The sequence below is a fragment of the Lepisma saccharinum genome, chromosome 1 (assembly GCF_977018435.1).
Source record: "Lepisma saccharinum chromosome 1, izLepSacc3.1, whole genome shotgun sequence".
Taxonomy (NCBI): domain Eukaryota; kingdom Metazoa; phylum Arthropoda; class Insecta; order Zygentoma; family Lepismatidae; genus Lepisma; species Lepisma saccharinum.
The window spans coordinates 67,191,942-67,210,562 of record NC_139229.1 but is presented as its reverse complement, the minus strand read 5'-3'; the positions used below and the strand labels follow the sequence as shown (position 1 = coordinate 67,210,562).

Below are 18,621 nucleotides of genomic sequence, written 5' to 3'. Positions count from 1 at the left end.
CATTTTTGTAACTTACTTTACGCACTTCGTAGTAACTTCACAGCAACTGCTTGTAGTGTGCCGTTGTAACCAACGAATATAGAGTACCCAGAGCAGAGAGCAGTCCAGACCCAGGGCAGGCAGAGTGGAGTGTCAGTTGGTAGGAAAGCCACACCAGCGCCACTTACGAGACAGGTAGTGTTGCAAAATAAAGGGAAATTTCCCTGCAAAGGGATTTTAAGGGGGAAAGGGAGATTGAATGCAAGGAAATTTGAAGACGTCAGCAAGGTCGCCCGCAGAGGGCACTTGCCCCGACCCCCCTGAGATATCTGGAAAAAAAAAGTTGTAATTCGAATGATTAAATTGTAGCGATATTTTATTACAAGTAATATTGTTCTATGTTGTTTACAGGCTGTCAGTTACAGCAATTAACTGTCACGTCCAACAAAATACCGAGAAAACGTTTTCACAAGAGACAGCTATTAGATTACTATCGGATTAAAAATTATAGATACTCGAGTTTGGACTCCAATTAAAAATTAATCAGTGGACCTACATAAAAATGGGTTAAATCAAAATTTAGCTTATTCAATTCTGCGTTAATCTATGCTAACTAATTTTTTCCCGAGTGTTCCTTCTATTTTTTATCGTCGTGAGAACAAAAAAAAAGTGCCTTTTTTAAGTTTTGCAAGCGATCGCTCTCTTTGAAATTCTGTAAATCAAAACAGGTGAAACGGGTGGTCCGATTGTGATAAAATTTTAATCCAGTAGACCTACAAAAAAAAAAACGATTTACATCAAAATTTAGCTTATACAATTCTGCGTTAATCTATGCTAACCATTTTTTTTTCGAGTATGCCTAAGCCTTGCGTCAAGTCAAGTTTGCAGCAGGTTTTCGCATATGTAGATCCAAACGTGCGCGCAGAATATATCTAGTTCCGCTGAGATGGGTTCCATTCCGACACAACTGCACACTTGCAAGAAAACAGTTATTTAATTTGTAACATGAAGACAAAATGATACATCCATTAGCAGGTATGGACTTGATCGGTTGCAATCACTGTACAGACAAACTTGGATCCGCAGATTCGCCAACTGGAGTTTGTATTGCACTGAAGAATCGCTGAAGATCAAGAGCGAGTCGAGCGAGACTGAATACGTTGCAGAGCGCGTGGAATCCGTGATACCAGTGTTGCACATCCCACTATTTTAACCCTATGGTTATCGTGATTCATAATCGTGCTATAACAGCGGCGAGAATGGCTGAATCGAGGTCTCCTGTTCAGTGCCCGGCTTTGCCCGAGTGTTATTTTGAGCATCATCCGAAGGAAAAAGCTCTTCAAAATCAAACAAGATGTTTTAAATCCATATTCCTCCTTATATAACAAGACCAAAATAAAACAGGGCGTGACGTGATTTGCCGTCAATGTGCGCACGAACTGTGTCTCCGATGTTGAATGATTTGCGGTTGAGTTTAGGAGTAAGAAACGATTGTTTGTTGTTTGACGACAAAGGAATCTCCGCGGTATTAAAAGATATCGCCGTGAAGAAAGAAGAAAAAAAGTTAATTATTTGGACGAGGCATGCGTCAACGCGGGGCGTACATTGATTCGAGCGTGGGAGCGTGCAAAGCCACTGCCAGAGCTGAAGCAATCAACGGGGGAGGGGGGAGGCTTATTGTTTCACCCACTGGCGGCAATGAAGGCTTTGTTGAAGACGCATGTTCACTGTTCCCTGCAAAGGAAGGGAAGAAATGGACAGACCAACATTTGGCTCCTGGTTTAGTGAAGTTATTCATAAACTGAAAGCAAACAGAGTAATAGTAGCAGACAATTGTACTACATTGTATATATCACCAATAACAAATCATGCTTTTTTGGTATTATAAACTTGAAGGGCGTGTATCTTATAGTAACGTATGTATTGCGATCGAAGCAACCAATATTTTCATAAATTTATTTATTTCTAAACGAGAAACAATAACTGGGCATTAAATTCAAGAGGGGCATGTCGTTTACTTTTACCTTTGTTTTTTCTTTTGTGCGTGCTCGACATTAACACACATGCCCTCATGTCTCGAAGATATTTCGCGATTTATATTAAGTAAGGACACATTTATTACATAATCTATGCGCAGAAAGTACTTTAAAAATTGTATGGTTCAGCTGACAAAAATAAGCAAAAATGCATTACGCTTGACATGCATGTACGGATTTTGATGTGTTAAGGGGTTGGCAATACTGCCAATTCTCTCATTGCGATACGAAGAGCTTGGCGGTTCAGACAAGACTGGCACGGATGATTCTGAGCTCCATTCTCGCGCGGATTAATACATTAAACATGCTGCAAACTTAACCTGACGCGAGGTTTAGTATTTTTTATCGTCGTGAGAACAAAAAGAGGGCGGGTTTTTTGGAGTTCTGCAAACGATCGCTCTTTGAAATTATACAAATCAAAAACGGGTTGTCCGATCATGATGAAATTTTAGTATGGTGCAAGCAGAAAGGTTTTAAACACAATTCTTAATTTTCAGATTTTTAAAATTTGTCAAAAAACCGTTCTTATCAATTTAGCGAGACAACTTTCTCTTAGTATTGGGTACTCCTACAAATACGATAATGATCTTGTTCTGAAGCTCTTTGCATCATTGTCAATTCACATTGAGAAACTGATTTTATACAGATTTTTATTCAGCGGAGTAAACCTGAACGCGGAACGTGCCGGCCCGCAGTTTCCACGGTTCAACGCTGTGGGCCAAGGAATATAGAAGTATTTTAGGAAGAGCATTCCGAGACACGGAGCTCTCCCATTGGCCAGAAGCCGCAACGAGCTCTGACGTGACCAAGGGGATCTGTCAAGGGGCGGGGCTCGCGTAGCAATGGAAGCTTACGGGAAATATTTTCATTTTTAATTGTCCATATCTTGGTTCTATTAACCATTTGAGGCAGAATAATAAGCAAAACGCAAGGAATAAGACCTAGGCAATAATATGAAGAACTTTACAGCACGCAATTACAATAAACGGCGTTATACAAATCAAACAAAAAGTAATCACGACTATCCTCTTATATCGTCCCTACATTGAACTCTGAAGTTGCGTATGGGTAAATAAATACAATTTTACGTATTAAATATTTCGCTACCACACCAATACTTATTATCCTTCATACCTTCAAATTTTCACAGATGTTTGTTATTAATAATTTGTTCATTATAATTTATATATCTAGTATACATAGGATGTCGCTGTTGTTATATGACGTCGCTTTTCTACGTATTTAGGGTAACCGCAACAATAAAAATGAATGATGAAATGATAAATTTGATGGGAGCGTAGGCTAGATGAGTGTGGCAGGCACTGGCGTACGCAGGGGGGCTTAAGCGGCTGCAGCCCGCCGAAATTCTTAGAAAATAAAAAAATCAAATGAAGACAGTAATGAATTATAACACCAGTAATGAAGTAAAAAAACAACTTTAAAATGACCCCCAATAACTATTTTTGTGTTTGAATAACTTTTAAAACGAAGGATTAAAATGGTAATTGGAGCTCATATCTAATGAAAATAGAACAACGACAACGGGATATCAGCGAAATTGATTTTCGGCGATACATTCTATGAAACAATCTCATTCTGTTCAGTAAAGGTTAGATTCATGGCACTGAACCCGCGTACAATTTGAATTGAATTAACATAATCCTTGAGTGAGGTGGAAATGGGTTTTGGATATTTTTTTTTTTTTGTAGATGTGAAAATCTTTAACTAGTGATGCACACATGTTTTCGCTTACATTAAAGTTTACACTATGGTAAAATTGAAGAAATATTCTACCTAAACTGATTTGTGTTTAAAAAACCGTAACATCAAAATATGTTTTTTAGAACTTAATAAATAAATAATAAATGGATAAAATGCAATGTCGTGGGAAAGCGTAATCCCTTAATAAATTCAAGAAAACTCGTGCCAGCTCGATGGCGAATCTGGTCAACCGCGTGTTCGACTTTGAATCACATCACTGAAGTTCCCGACTTGGAGTCACGTCGTGGGCATTGATGTTCTTTGTGCCTGCCCTTTCATCAATTTTATGTGATCAACACTCATCGCCGCGATTAAATATCAGTAAGAATAAAAATTCATTACAACTTACCCTTCCTGGAGACTTATGATTTTGAAGACGATGCTACCCACTGTCGTCTTTTTCTCGCTGCACTTGCTTCCATGGACTTGAGTTTCATTAGTTTATTCAAAGAATTCTAATAAAACTTCTTGTTCTGACATACAGGGAAATAATCTTTTCGTTAACTTCAGGAAATTTTGACTGAAGTACTGTCTTTAGAGTGTCCATAACTTTATGTTGCTTGGAAACAGTTGACCCATGGAAGGATGCAAACACAATCTCAAATTGAATAACTTTTTCCATATCCGAACCACTACGTGCCTCCACCGGGTACCGAACCGGAATCCCTCGATTATAAGCGATGACGCCACCACTACGCCATCGGGGAGGCCCTCAAAATAGAAATAGATGTGGTGCCAGATTCCTTAAAGCCCCAATTGGTACACTCTGCAACAGCACAATAATGTTTACCTTTGGCACGCTTATTCATGGTACAGACACCGAATAAACGTAATACGACCTAAAATTACTCGCTTTAATATTCAAGACAAACAGCACAAGCACTTCTGTAAACGAATACCTGATCGCTACTACTGGACCTGCAGATTTTTCTGACATCTGGGAGAAATCTGTGCCTCGAAGTTGGCTTATACCGAACAATGAAAGCCATGTCGCTTTCGGAAACTGGAAGAAATTACTTTCCATTTGAATGTTCCCAACTGCAGGTATGAACCCCCTCGGTGTATGTCAAATCGTCTATCGTATATCCCTTACCTGGAGGAATCGCTAGCGTAACGCTCTATGAACTCAGAAGCGAACCTTGGTTGAGGCATGGATGTGTATCATTGTGTGTCTTATCTATTTCATGTTTCATTTTCATTTCATTGCCCTAGTTTGCTCTATATGTCAAAAAGCGACGTGAAATAATAAAACAGATTGATTGAATTGGCGTTTTAAGTCCAGTTTAGGTACATTGAGGCTAATTGTACCTACAGTTTAAAGTGGGATCCGAACCACTACGTGCCTCCACCGGGTACCGAACCCGGGATCCCTCGATTATAAGGCGATGACGCCACCACTACGCCCTCAAAATAGAAATAGATGAGAACGTTAATTGGTTCAGTAACGATCTCGCTACCCAGCGAAGGTTTAAGGCTCGAGTCCCGCCTGGACATTGTGTCCCTTTGCGGGTGTCCATCAATTTCATCTTTTCGTTACTCATCCTCGCCTTCCAATTAGGTAAAAGTTACAGGAAAGCAACCCAAAAATAAGAAAAAAATATTTGCCTCGTAATGACGCAATTTGACAAGAACGACCGCAATATTTTTTTACAGGAGAGGCAGCAGTGCTCAAAGAGGGAAAGGTTTTGGAATGCTATCTCTCCAGTTAAGAAAATCCTCTTAAAGAAAATTCCCCCACTAGGATAAATTGCATAGACATCCTCCACCCACTGCATTTTGTCTATGATTTTGCAATATACTCGTACTTATTATGTTATGCAGCAGTAACTTCAATTAATTTTTGTCAACAATAAGTCGCCCCTGCAAAGAAGTTGCTAAAATTCTACTGCTGGAAATTTTTAAAATACAACACTACCTGAATATATGTACAATATATTGACATAATTTGATGCATGTTTCTTCCGTATCAAAAAAAAACCCTACGTGTTAAATAAAAGTTAAATAAGAAGGATACTGTTATACACATTCGTATTATTGAAACTGATGGCAATATTTGCATTCATACGGCTTAGACGTTTATTATTGCGTAACTGTAACTTCATAATAATAATAGTTTTATTCACACGCACACTACATGTATACATGTAGAGGGACTTACTTAATCCTTTCCGTTCAATCTTGTTGCAGTTATGTCCACGCTATAATTAATTAAGTTAGTAAACTATTTGCATGAAAATATGCGCACGAGACACTACTCCCACCCCCCTCCAGCACACACAGGCATTTCAAATTGTTTCACTTTACGATTTTTCGGGTGTTCTCTATTGTGCTCGTCTCAAGATGAGACTCTCATCTAATAATCATTTAACTTCATTGCTGTGTCTCGTAATCAAGGGGTCCCGGGGTCGATACCCGGTGAAGGCACATGGTGGTTCGGATTCTACTTTAACATGTAGGTCCAGTCCCGATTAGCCTTACTGTGCATAAAGTGGACTTAAAACACCAAATCAACCAATCAACCAACCAACCAACTTTATTGCTGCGTGTAGAAGTGTAGACAAATAGTGTTAAAGAACCAAAGACATTGATTCCCTTTTTGCTGAATTCAGCATGAATTTGTTCGTTTGCCATCCTCAGTTAACTTGAGAAGGTACGGGAAAGCAGTGCAGAAGAACTACATGTTATAAACATTGCTTCCCAAGAGTTATATTCGCCTCTATGAGGCGATAAACTTGTATGATTTTATATGTTATTAAGCGGCCCGCAGCTGAGGGATCCCCTTTTTGACGTCACTCTAGCAGAAGACCTTCACGTGCCGCCGTAGCGCGGGAAGCCGGAATAGCACCCCCTGGCTGTGGGCATATTCGCGGATCCCACTCAGTTCAGCATAGGAGGAACAATTCTTGCTTGTGATTGGTCGACTTGGTGGAAGTGACCTAACACTTGTCTTCTGCTGGTATTTTGAAAGCAAGACACGTATTCTGCAGCCACAAGCAGTGTTGCCAGGTCTACTGATTTCGCAGGAGATTTCCTGATTTTCAGCATGATCTACTGATCTCCTGACAAGTTTCAAGAAAATGTGGAAATCTCCTGATTTTTTGCTTTCTTAAATATTTATAATGAACAATTATTTAAAATTTACATATTCAGCTGGTGGAATGCGAAGACCCATGAATATTCCGCAGAGAGAGAGAGAGAGAGAGAGAGAGAGAGAGGTAGGTATGTGGGTGAGGAGGGTCATATGGTCATACCAGGCTTGATGATATTGGGAAAGACGCGCGACTTCTTGAGCCCTTTGTGCATTGGGAACTTCAAGACGGGTGTCCTCACTTTCCACATCTGGTGCGGTTTTTGTCAAACGGGAGGCAACTGGAAACTGGTTACAACTAAATACCAATGTTGCCAACCACACATACGAACAAGTATTCAGTTTTATGGTAGTGTTTATTGGAAGCAAATGCTAGATACAGGTGCAGGTGTTTAATTCTGATAAAAGAGGGAGTCCACATTACAAATGTAGCCAAAGGTTATAAGGTTATAGTTAGTTAGCTAAACTGTCGATTCATTAATTTGGTTTATTTTTCTTCGCATTTCGTCCACTTTTGGGTTTTGGCTAAACGCGAAGACGAGGATGAGTGATGATATGATGAAATTAATGAAGGAACAACCATGCCCAGGCCGAGATTCGATCCCGAGACGGAATCCTTGATGTCATTGTTAAAAAAAAATTAAAGTGCTCCCTTGTGCTTAGCACCACGCCATGAAGACGTATAGGGAGTGTGGCGGTAACGCCCCACACTTCCTTGATCCGGTCGTAAGTGGAGGTGATGTGATCAGCATCACGCCCCTGACCGCCTTTACCCCCCAGGGTTTCCGCCAGATACCCATGTTATTCGACGCTGGGTGGGAGCCGGGGCCGCTTCCACCGTTAGAAAAGTTCCCGGATTTGAACCGTCCGCGGATCGAACCCGGGACCTTTAGCATGGTAGTCAGACGCGTTACCGACTCTGTGCTAACCACTCAGCCACGGAGGTCGGCTTAGTAAACTGCTGTTGCAGACTTATACGTTGCAGTTCTATTTTTTCTTAATGATCTCTTAACTTAGAAATAATAGTTCATGTTTTTAGAGCGTTGTTTTCTTTTAAGCTATTTCTGAGCGTAACTACTACTACAATTGCTCTTTTGTCCCTTTATACTTAATCAATACCGTGGCGGTAGAAATTCTCTTTCCCGATTTTATACCAGGTAATCCTCGAATGCATAAAGCTGCTTTAATTAACATTTACATTGTCTGGAGTGACTGGGAAAAAAGTTGAAGAAAAACCTGCGAATTGTCTAATACTGGGCCACGGATTCGAATCCCGGACTGGGCATGGGAGCTCTTTGTGAGTGTCCCTTCATCAATTTCACATCTTTACGATTAGACAAATGTGGCAGATGCGAAGTAAAATAAACCATATCAATCAACCAATCTGTCTAATACTGGTTGGTTAACTTCCGTGATTGAAATAAAAGTTTTAATTCGAGGAAATTTCGGGGGTTCAGGCATGATACCATTAATGCGAGCATGCTTTGAATGTATTGTTAAAAAAATTACATCCTGTAACTTTGGCTAGTTTTAAATAAAAGCAATCTAAGGTGTTATCAGGTAGAGTATTTAAAAATATGTATCCACGAATCCTTGCACCTCCTCAGTTTTGACACCCGATCGTCGCCACTGGTTGGGGGAAACTGTACCTTTACCTTAGGTGAATTAAGGGGGTGGGGTTATCGTACCCTTTGAAGTGCAAATTCATAATAAAATTTGTATTGACATAACAGTAACAAATTCATCTTTTGACATCTAAAATTAATAATTAACGTTCAATAATGATAGTGGAAAGCTTTCCCACTCTACCCCCCCCCCCCAGAACGTTGACAATCCGCTATTATTAGTTCTTCTGATTTTTTTAGCAGATCTCCTGATTTTTCAGGGGACGATCTCCCGATTTTTTAAAATCTGACCTGGCAACGCTGGCCACAAGATGCATTTGTTGAAAATGTAGCCTAATGAGAATTGTAAAATGTACACTATTTTCTAAGAATTTAATGAAAATGCGTATTTTTATTCTGATGGTACGTTCCTCGGAAGGTAACTGTAGCTAGTAGAAAATAAAATCAATTTATTTAAATCGTAAAATGAATCTTTAAATATTCCAACTTAGTGAAGCTTTGTAATCAAAATAATTATTGTACGTCCTTTGATTTGCGTTTCATTTTTCTATCTGCGAGAAAGCAACAAAAATATACTTGGAATATTTTATCAATGAGTAGTACGGTAAATTACTGGAATAATGCCTGCTTCTGGTAAATTTGAATATTTTACAATTCCCACGTCAAGACACCTAAATGAGATCAACTTATTACAAGTTTCAATGTAAATCGTGAGATGGTACATAATTATTTGTACATTTTTAAAAATCAGCCGCTTCAAAATATTTATAGAAACCTTGTATAAAAATGTTCCTAAAATTTAATTAAGTTTATTTAGTGAATTCTTATTCAGAATTTATACACAATGGATAAAAACTATCAAATGCAAATGTGAGCATAACTCGTAAGTTGTATGTTTCATTTGTAGGAGAAATCTTACACATGCATCTGACTACTTATATTTCTCCTTGAAAGTGATATATGTAAAACAACAAATTCAAAATGAATAAAAAATGAGCATATCAAAGATGCTAGTTAATTTAAAATATTTTCTTGGCAATATATGAGAAAGATCAGCCTCTTAGACATATGACCTGAACGCTAATAAATAAATAAAGAAATACGAAAATTCAGCGTGAATGTTTTCAAGATTTCACTTTCGATTTGGTGTTTTTTCACTACTTTGTATTAATTAAAAACTTGCAGCAGGCCTAAGAGCTCTCGAGTGTCCTTTTCAAACGTTGATTTTATGCTCAGATAGGCTAATTGGCACTGAAATTGCCGTTCCTTTTTGGATCTTTAAGTACTAGTGTGCAATGTATCTAGTACATTGAATTGTTGTTTTAAGTCCACTTTATGCACAGTAAGGCTAATCGGGACTGGACCAACAGTTTAAAATGGAATCCGAACCACTATGTGCCTCCACCGGGTATCAAAATCAGGACCCCTTTAGGTGGCGATGCTACCACTGCACCATCAGGGAGGCCCTGTAACTAGCAGGAATCTTACCTGAGACCATTTGATTACTACACGTATTTATTGATTGATTGATTTGGTGTTTTAAGTCCACTTTATTCACAGTAAGGCTAATCGGGACTGGACCTACAGTTTAAAGTGGGATCCGAACCACTCCCAGATAGCACGTAAGTTAACTGCAAGTTAAATCGAATGTCGATTTAACTTGCAGTTGACTTACATGCTATCTAGGCTTGTGCCTCCACCGGGTATCAAACCTGGGACCCCTTGATTACAAGGCAACGACGCTACCACCGTGCCATCGGGGAGGCCACACATATATATTATTTGTCCTAAGTATGACATAGCATAATATGTTTGCAAACACAAACATTATTTATTTCATGTTATCAGTTGTTTGAAGATGTAAACAAAAATAATTATGGTTTTTAACATGAAATAATAGCCTGCCCAAATATCAAGTTATGCACATAGGACGAATCACAAATATATTTTACACAGAAAAACCTACACTAGGTATACCTTTCAGTCTTCCATCACATGACATGCTTGTAAATAATCAAGTAGTGTTACTTATTTTTTGATAATTTGTCAATCATTTTTCTGATATTCTTAATTTTGCTCTTTAAATTGTTGACAATTTCAGTGTAAAATGGCTATCCATGCTGTATCTAAAATTTTCTCAGTAAATAAATAAATATGTATTAAATAACATTTCCCACACAATTGTAAACAAATTTAACATTTCAACTAGATTAAAACAGGGCCTCCATAATGGCACAGTGGTAGCATCGTTGCCTTGTAATCAAAGGATCCCGGGTTTGATACCTGATGGAGGCACATAGTGGTACGGATCCCACTTTAAACTGTAGGTCCAGTACAAATTAGCCGTACTGTGCATAAATGGACTTAAAACACAAAATCATAGATTAAAACAGAAGAGTCATATTTCAACAACTTGAATATTATCTCTGCCTCTTTAGGTTGAATATTGTTATGTGAGAACTCAGTCTGCTTTTCCTTTAAAAGTAGACCATGTCCCAGTATAAAAGTACAGTTCAATTTTTCTTTATATATTTATGCATATGTAAAATTGCAAGTTCAAGAAGTGACAGAGGTTACAGACAGAACTTGATATATATATATAAGCTCACTTTATGTATTAAATCAGGGTGGCTACTCTCCGGGAATTATGCATGAATTCTGCTTGAATTTTTCACCGCAGACGTGAAAAATTGTAATTTTTATTAATCCAAATCCCATTCAATTTATACTAATTTATAAATGCCCTGGGGCAAGTTTCACCATTTATCTTTTATTTTTATCGAGGAAGGCGGGGGGGAAAAAATATGCATAGAAAATAGAACAGAATTCTCTCAATCCATTTACTTTGTTAGTGTCCTTTGCAGAATGACCTATGTGAGAGACGAAAGATTATTGCAAGATATCTAAGTTTATTAGGTAATTTGAGTTTGAAATTCTCATACAACCAACAATTTCTGGTAGGTTACTATATCTTGTAACATTTGTGACTTGTGTTTGTAGATGTATTTCAAGTCTGAGTATGTGAAATAGCAAATGTAAATTATGTACCTTAAATTATTTTAAATGGATGTAAACCATTTAATTGAATTAGACTTGTTGGATAAGTTTGAATCACACGGGACTCTTTGTATTGTTAATATATTTGTGTGGATGGTGAGAGGCGGTAATACGTAACATTGAAATAGAGAAAACATCTTCTTGTATACCCCTGAATTTTTTGAAAGTTCGTCTTGAAAACTGGCAATTATAATTGAATTTTATCATGTTCCTAGAGTAGCCACTCTGTAAATGTATCCATGTTATAGCTTGTTAATTATTTATTTTTATTACTTGTTCAACATACCAACATACCACCTTACATACCAAGATTGAGAATGGTTTCTCCAGTGTGTCTGACATGCCACTGTTGATTTCTATTTTGCAACTGCAACTATATAATTTCAGAATGTCCACAAGTACTGGAGGATTATTACCTTCGCATTTCATAAATTTTTGTTTGTGAATAAAAAAACTGATTTGGAGTCTTATACAGAATCTATTTGGTGAACAAATAATACCATGGAAAGAAGCATGCTAACGGTAACAAATGTTAATATTCAAATATCGTGCTTCATAGATGTGAACTTAGAAATGATTCTTATCTTGGATAAAAATGATTGATTTTAATGTGATACTTCAAGTGGTTCTGCTGTCTTCACTATATTTTATTTTTTACACTTGTTCATTAACTAAAGTTTAAAAAAGATAATAGCAAAGAAATTGCATTTTTTCGATGGTATAATGTGTGTGTTAATGATGAACATCTTGAAAATACTAAGCCATGCAGAAAAGGCATGAGGATGGAAAGCACAGAAGATTTTATATAAAGAAACTTCAAAAGATAACAAACTGTACAGACCAATAAACTTCATTATACATTCTTCATATATTTACATATGACTTAATTTAGCCCAGTAGCGAAGCGTAGTCTTACGAAGGAGGCAAGCAATGTTTCAGTACAACAAAACATGTAGTACAACGGCACGCCAAGAGGAGGATTAAAGGTTTATAGCCTCATTGGCCCGGTCGCTGGATTTGTCAAAATATCATAATAAAATGACGGTTCTAAAAATAAACCATATGATCCTCAAACGTCACATTTACTTTCGAAATTCCAGGTAACGTTATTCGTATGGTAGTAAACGTCTTACATATGCGAAGTTTCCGCATACGACTAAAGGGGTACGTAATTTCTTATTTATTTATTAGTACTTTTATTTGTTCATTATTTTTTAATGTGGGCAAACGGTGACCAAACGGATTTAGGTAAAATAACCCATTTATTTAATTTACACTGCGTGATTGTAATTTAGGATTTGTGGACACCCTAAAAATCGCATTCGGAGTCAAACATTAAAATAAAAAGTTAAACACAAACTTTAAAAATTTCATTTCAAACCAAAGAAACACATGCATAGACGATGTACTCACCACAATAAATTCCAAACTCCTTTGCATATATATAGGAAATTTCCCGCTATCGAACAATTCAACAAATCTTAGGTCCTCAAGGTTCTCAAAACGTGAAGACACTCCCACGCTCTTTCCACAACTGGAAAGCATCCACGCAAGATCACTTTGGAAATCTCTGAAACGTCCGAAAGTGATACCAACCTATTTCCTTAATTTTATTCATCATGGGAAGGAAAGATATATCAGTTTGGAGATAGAAATTAAGCGATGGAATCAGAATCATTACAGCAGAAAGAGTATATACATAATATTTAAGTAATAAAGTGAAATACAGAGGCGTGTCCAGGGCCGGGGGAGGGTTGGCCCCCCCTTTGGCCCAGTATTCCTATGGAAAGGAAAGTCAAAGGCAGGAAAAGATGACAAAATGAGGAGACTACTACAAAAAATCCTGGGAGCACCACTTGTGTCATAATAATAAAACTTAAAACATGTTCTTGTGTTCATAATGTGTACAATGTATACGATTTAATTGTGCTGTGTAAATATCAGTAGAGAGTTCTTTTTAGATAGCTTTATTTTCACCCCAAGTTTTATTCAAAAGCAGTCAATTTATTGAATGTGGTTGTAAAATTTGTGGAACAGCTCACTTGAATTACTGTGTAAATAATTTGGCAGTTGCAAACACTGGTGCGGTCAACACTTTTGACGTAATTTGAGCTGGACCGAGCTGGACACAGGGTGCAGACCAAGGTCCGTCAAATCTTCCCTCCCTCCCTGGGGAAACTCTTCACGGGGGTGCAGACATTTCACTTGCTGGAAACACAAACCCCCGCCCTTTACCATCTTGCCCGAACTCCCAATATCCATTTTTTTTACACGTTTTACAATTCGCGAAATCTAAAATAAATTGTAATATAAAATTATATATATATATATATGGAATTTAGAACAATGATAATAACTTATTTTAGTTATTTTATGACTAAGAATTATTTTTATATTCGTGATCTTGTTTACGTGTTCATGAAGACAAATATTCTTTACTCGTAGTTTTTGGTGGCAATATATCCTTCTGCTTTCGGTTGAGCTCGGCTATTTTCGGGAATAACGCAAGCTCAGCAAGCAGAGCTTTTTGTGTAAGCATTGTGGACGGGTTCCACTCGAATTTCATGCTTCGCCATGTGACTCCTTCGGGTGCGTTATTTTCCCGCAGAGCAGCCGCAAGCATTGAGGCTGGTGCTTGCTACAGAGCTGCTGAGGGAGTTTGCGGCCGTAATTTTTCGCGAAATCGAGTGCGATGGAAACGAAATAAGGCTAAAACATTAAGTACATTAAATGATATTCGAATAATGCAAGCACTGCTTGCATTGCTTGTACTATATCTTCGCCTCTTCATGGAGGAAAGTTAAGTTGACTCTATCTCACCACCAAATGTTCCAATCAAGTGGTCAGGAGTGGCATGTTGAATCGTTTCTACATGTAACCACTGACTTTAGTGTTCGTATGTGCCTATGTTTCAGAGACTGGTTCTGTCTCACTCTCACATGGGACAAGATGGAAGCAAATACAGTACACTACCCAGAAAACGGGAGCAGAACCAGTTTCTGAAACATTGGTACATATGGAAACTAAAGAGAGACTTCACACTAAAATGATGTGTCACTTGGAAGGAATAGCAACAATTCACACTGATCCACTGCACAAGCCACCATTGGATTGTCTCATCCTCAATTGACACATGTTGCTTCAGTGTAAAAAATATCCCTAAAAAAACAAGCAATGCAAGGTCCCAACCAACTTTGTCTTGGTTGTTTTTATGGTGTTAATATGTGATGTAAAATACAACCTTTCTGAAATAAATTCCCCATACCAGTCCGTAGCTTCCATCATAAGGAACAATGCCTATCCATCCTGAATGCCCTTTTCCACAGGGCAGTAACCTAAAAGCCAATAAAGCCCATCTCAAAGCACATCATCTCCCAGTCGTGAATATTCTCGCCCGCAACGTCGACACACACACAGAAAGTTGGTATCTATATTTATTTTCTACATCTCCTGCAAAGCAGTAGAAACATGCATGCCTTGTCCAGGTTTGAAAGTCAGCATCCCTGGTTTCACAGTGCAGAATGGAAGAAACAGCATGCCAAATACAATTTGCTGGTATTACAAACCTATGTATTGTTTAACTGCTTGCTCTTTTAATGCACTGATTTCTAGGGCTGCTTGTAGACATACCTTCATGACCAGTGCTTTAAGTGGTTTCAGTCAATAGCCAGAATGTCAACCACAAATGAATCAACGTGAGTACTACTACTAATGATGACAATAATAATGGTGATTGGTATTGTTATTATTATTGCATACAAAGTAAATACAAACACAAACTATCGCATCTGTTATTTCAGAAAAGTTAAGTTGTCATTTGGATTATAAAAGACAGCACTTGCCCATTTATAATATTTTTTCCAAAATTTCCACACTGCTTACTGACGAGAGACAAATTTAGTATCTATTGTTTGCAAAAAATAATGTAACAATGGACAGACTTTTGTAGTGTAGTAAATAAATAAAATGGATGACTGGCAGGAACTGAGTTCTGGCACAAAAGTGATTTACCAGAATGGAGTTCCAGCTCACTTTAAGCCCTGTTCATGACATGGCATTCTTTAGGACTTTCTAGATTTGTACGCATCCATCATTGGTTTCAAATTTGAAGCATTATGCTTAAGTAAGAAAAGCACATGTTTCTGTTACTCAATACAAAAGATGAGCATTTGCACTACTTTCATTTACAACCTAACAAGACTGTTGCATGGGTGTATTTAATCCAGGATCACTTGTGTCTATAATTGTTACAAGTGCTCAAAGTGGCGGGTAACATGGAAAAATTTCCATAAAGCAGCCCTCAGTTTGGATAATTTGCAAAGGGCATCTTCCCACCTACTGCATTGTTTCCATGTTGGTTCATACATGCACCCTCCTATCCCCAAGCATTCCACCAGCCCAGCTATTAATTTCCACTTCAAGCACTGATGATAGGGAGACTCAGGAGGACCACTAGTGGCAAGATATTTTCTATCAATCTTTGTTTCTATGATTAGAATTATTATGAATGGGAATGAACGGCAATTTATAGTAGATTCGATTGCTGAATATATTAGGTGATCACATTTCAAAAGTGTCACTGAAATTCCCAGGTTTGAGTTCCAACCTGTTCATAGATGTTCTTCGTGGGTGTGTCTTCATCAATTTCATCCAATAATCACTTATCCTCATCATGATTAGCCAAAATGACACAAGAAGAGAAATTAAATAACAATACAACAATAATTTGAAGGTAATAAAGGGTGTTCCATATAGGGTGCCGAATTTGAATCGAGTGCTATTGTTTTGTTTTGAGGTTGGCTGACCTGTTCTTACCAATGTTGGTATCTGTTGTTATGCAGATTAATGTAGCCTCAATTGTTTTGACTCGTTTGTTGTGGTTACGATATGGAACTCCATGAAAAATTCTCACAAGAAGTGATCTCTTTGCACGGTGACCAGGAATGGCCGGCAAGGTCATGTGATCTTACACCCTGTGATTTCTTCTCATGAGGGTTTGTGAAATCACAGGTGTAAGCCAACAAACCACAAACCCTTTTGGAACTGAAGGCAGAAATCATATGGGTAATTGGAGGCATCAGGACAGACATCTGCGAGAGGGTTATCAGTAATTTTGTGGAGCGCATAAATGTATGCAAACTCAGTAGAGGTGGACATATGCCTGACGTTGTTTTTCATACGTAAATGGGAGATGTTACTGCTTACATATATGTTAGATATAAATATTTTCATGATATTTTCCCTATTGTTATTTAATTTTCTAATTCGGCATCCTATACGGAAAACACACACACACACACACACACACACACACACACACACACACACACACACACACACACATATATATATATATGTACACCCAACGGCGAAAGAAACAGTAGGCGAATTGTTCACCACCATTTTCATTCGGTCTGAATTACACAATGTGATGACAATGAATTGAAATAATGACTTCAATAAGCAATGCCTGCTTCGAACCAACATAGTTTCATTCCTTAAAACAACACAGGATGTAGAATAAAGAAGTAATGAAAATGGCAGTGGACAATTTGCCTACCATTATCTTTGCCATTGACTGTACATGTAATGTATATGTATCGCTAGTAACAATCTACCAGATGCAACCACATGCTATATAAGCAAAGAACAAAAAGATGTAGAACTAAGTAAACTTTTCCCCAAAAATATTATAATGTTTAAGAAGAGTGGATGTACATTTTATGCATAAGTGAAAGTCTCAAGAGTAGCACACTTCAGGTTGCACTTATTTTTGGTTGTTTTTTTTATTTTTGTTAGTAGTGTGAATTGGAATAGGGGTATGGGGAATTAATTATTTTATTGGGTTATATTTATCAAAGTGCGAACGTAAGAAATTTCAAGGTGGCAAAAATAAGCATTTTAAGTTAGATATACACCTATACTAAAATTCTAACACACACAGACACAATCACCAAAGCAGCTGAAATGTTAACATTTTATCCACCCCTTGACAAATGACCATCCTTATTAACACACCCAAAGAACATGAGACGGAACCCTTTAAGTGGTTTATTGGACTTTGCATACATGACCCCCTGTAGTTTATCTTTATTTCTTGATTTGGTTTCACTTTGTTTATTTTATGTCACTTTTATCTGCAACTTTGGCTAATCACGAAGGTGAAGATGAATGATGATAAGATGAGAGCAATGAAGGGATCATCACAAACACATATGGATGACACAAAAACAAACTCCTGGAAACTCATACCTGTTATCACATATTGTGAAGTTTAATTGTTTGGTTTGCAATAACAAATTTCTTCACTCGACAAATGCATACCAAATGAAATTAAAAAGATGAATATATAATAAAAAATATAATACTACATCTCCTCATTTTAAGAAATAACAAATTTTGTCAAGGAGACCAGGAAAGACTCCCAGCTGTTCCGGGAGCAAGCCTATTCATCTCATGACACATTATCATTGTTTTCACACTCAATGTGTTAAACACCATACACTAACCCTGGGTATATGGAGTGTTCACCACTGCTGTTTAAATCAGAAGTTTATTGAAAATTAAAGTTCTTGTCTTTGTTAATTTAAAAATATTGACTGGATTTAATGAGATCTGTCAAATGTAGTTATTTTATAAATATATTTGGAAATAGATTAGTTTTTCCAATGGTAACACTTATAATAATCTTGTAACTAGCTAAAAATAAATTGTATGACTGCTTTTTTATTTGTACTATTTATGACATCGTTTGTAAACAAAATATCATTCTTGTTCTAATGTTAGTTTGATATATTTAACCATAATATTCAAAATTAAGAGCATGCCTAATTTAGAAATTGAAACCAGACTTGAATACCACACTGTTAAAACAGATAATGGATAGAACTGGTATGTGTGTAATAAATATATCCTTTGCGGCAGTTTATCTGGCAATGGCTATGGTAACATGAATGGAATGCTGTTTAAACCTTAATCCTATTTTATACTTTGTACTATATATTTCCTACCACCTAGGTGGCTATGCATGGTGAGCAGTCAAATCACAGCCTCGCTACCAAACTTCCCTTGCTCG

At 37.3% G+C, this 18,621-nt stretch overlaps 1 pseudogene; it reads right to left on the bottom strand.

Annotated features, from left to right (window-relative positions):
- The window catches only part of LOC145983679 (RNA-binding protein 8A pseudogene), a 501-nt pseudogene extending 498 nt beyond the window's left edge, over positions 1-3 (bottom strand).
- Between the last annotated feature and the right edge of the window lie 18,618 nt (positions 4-18,621).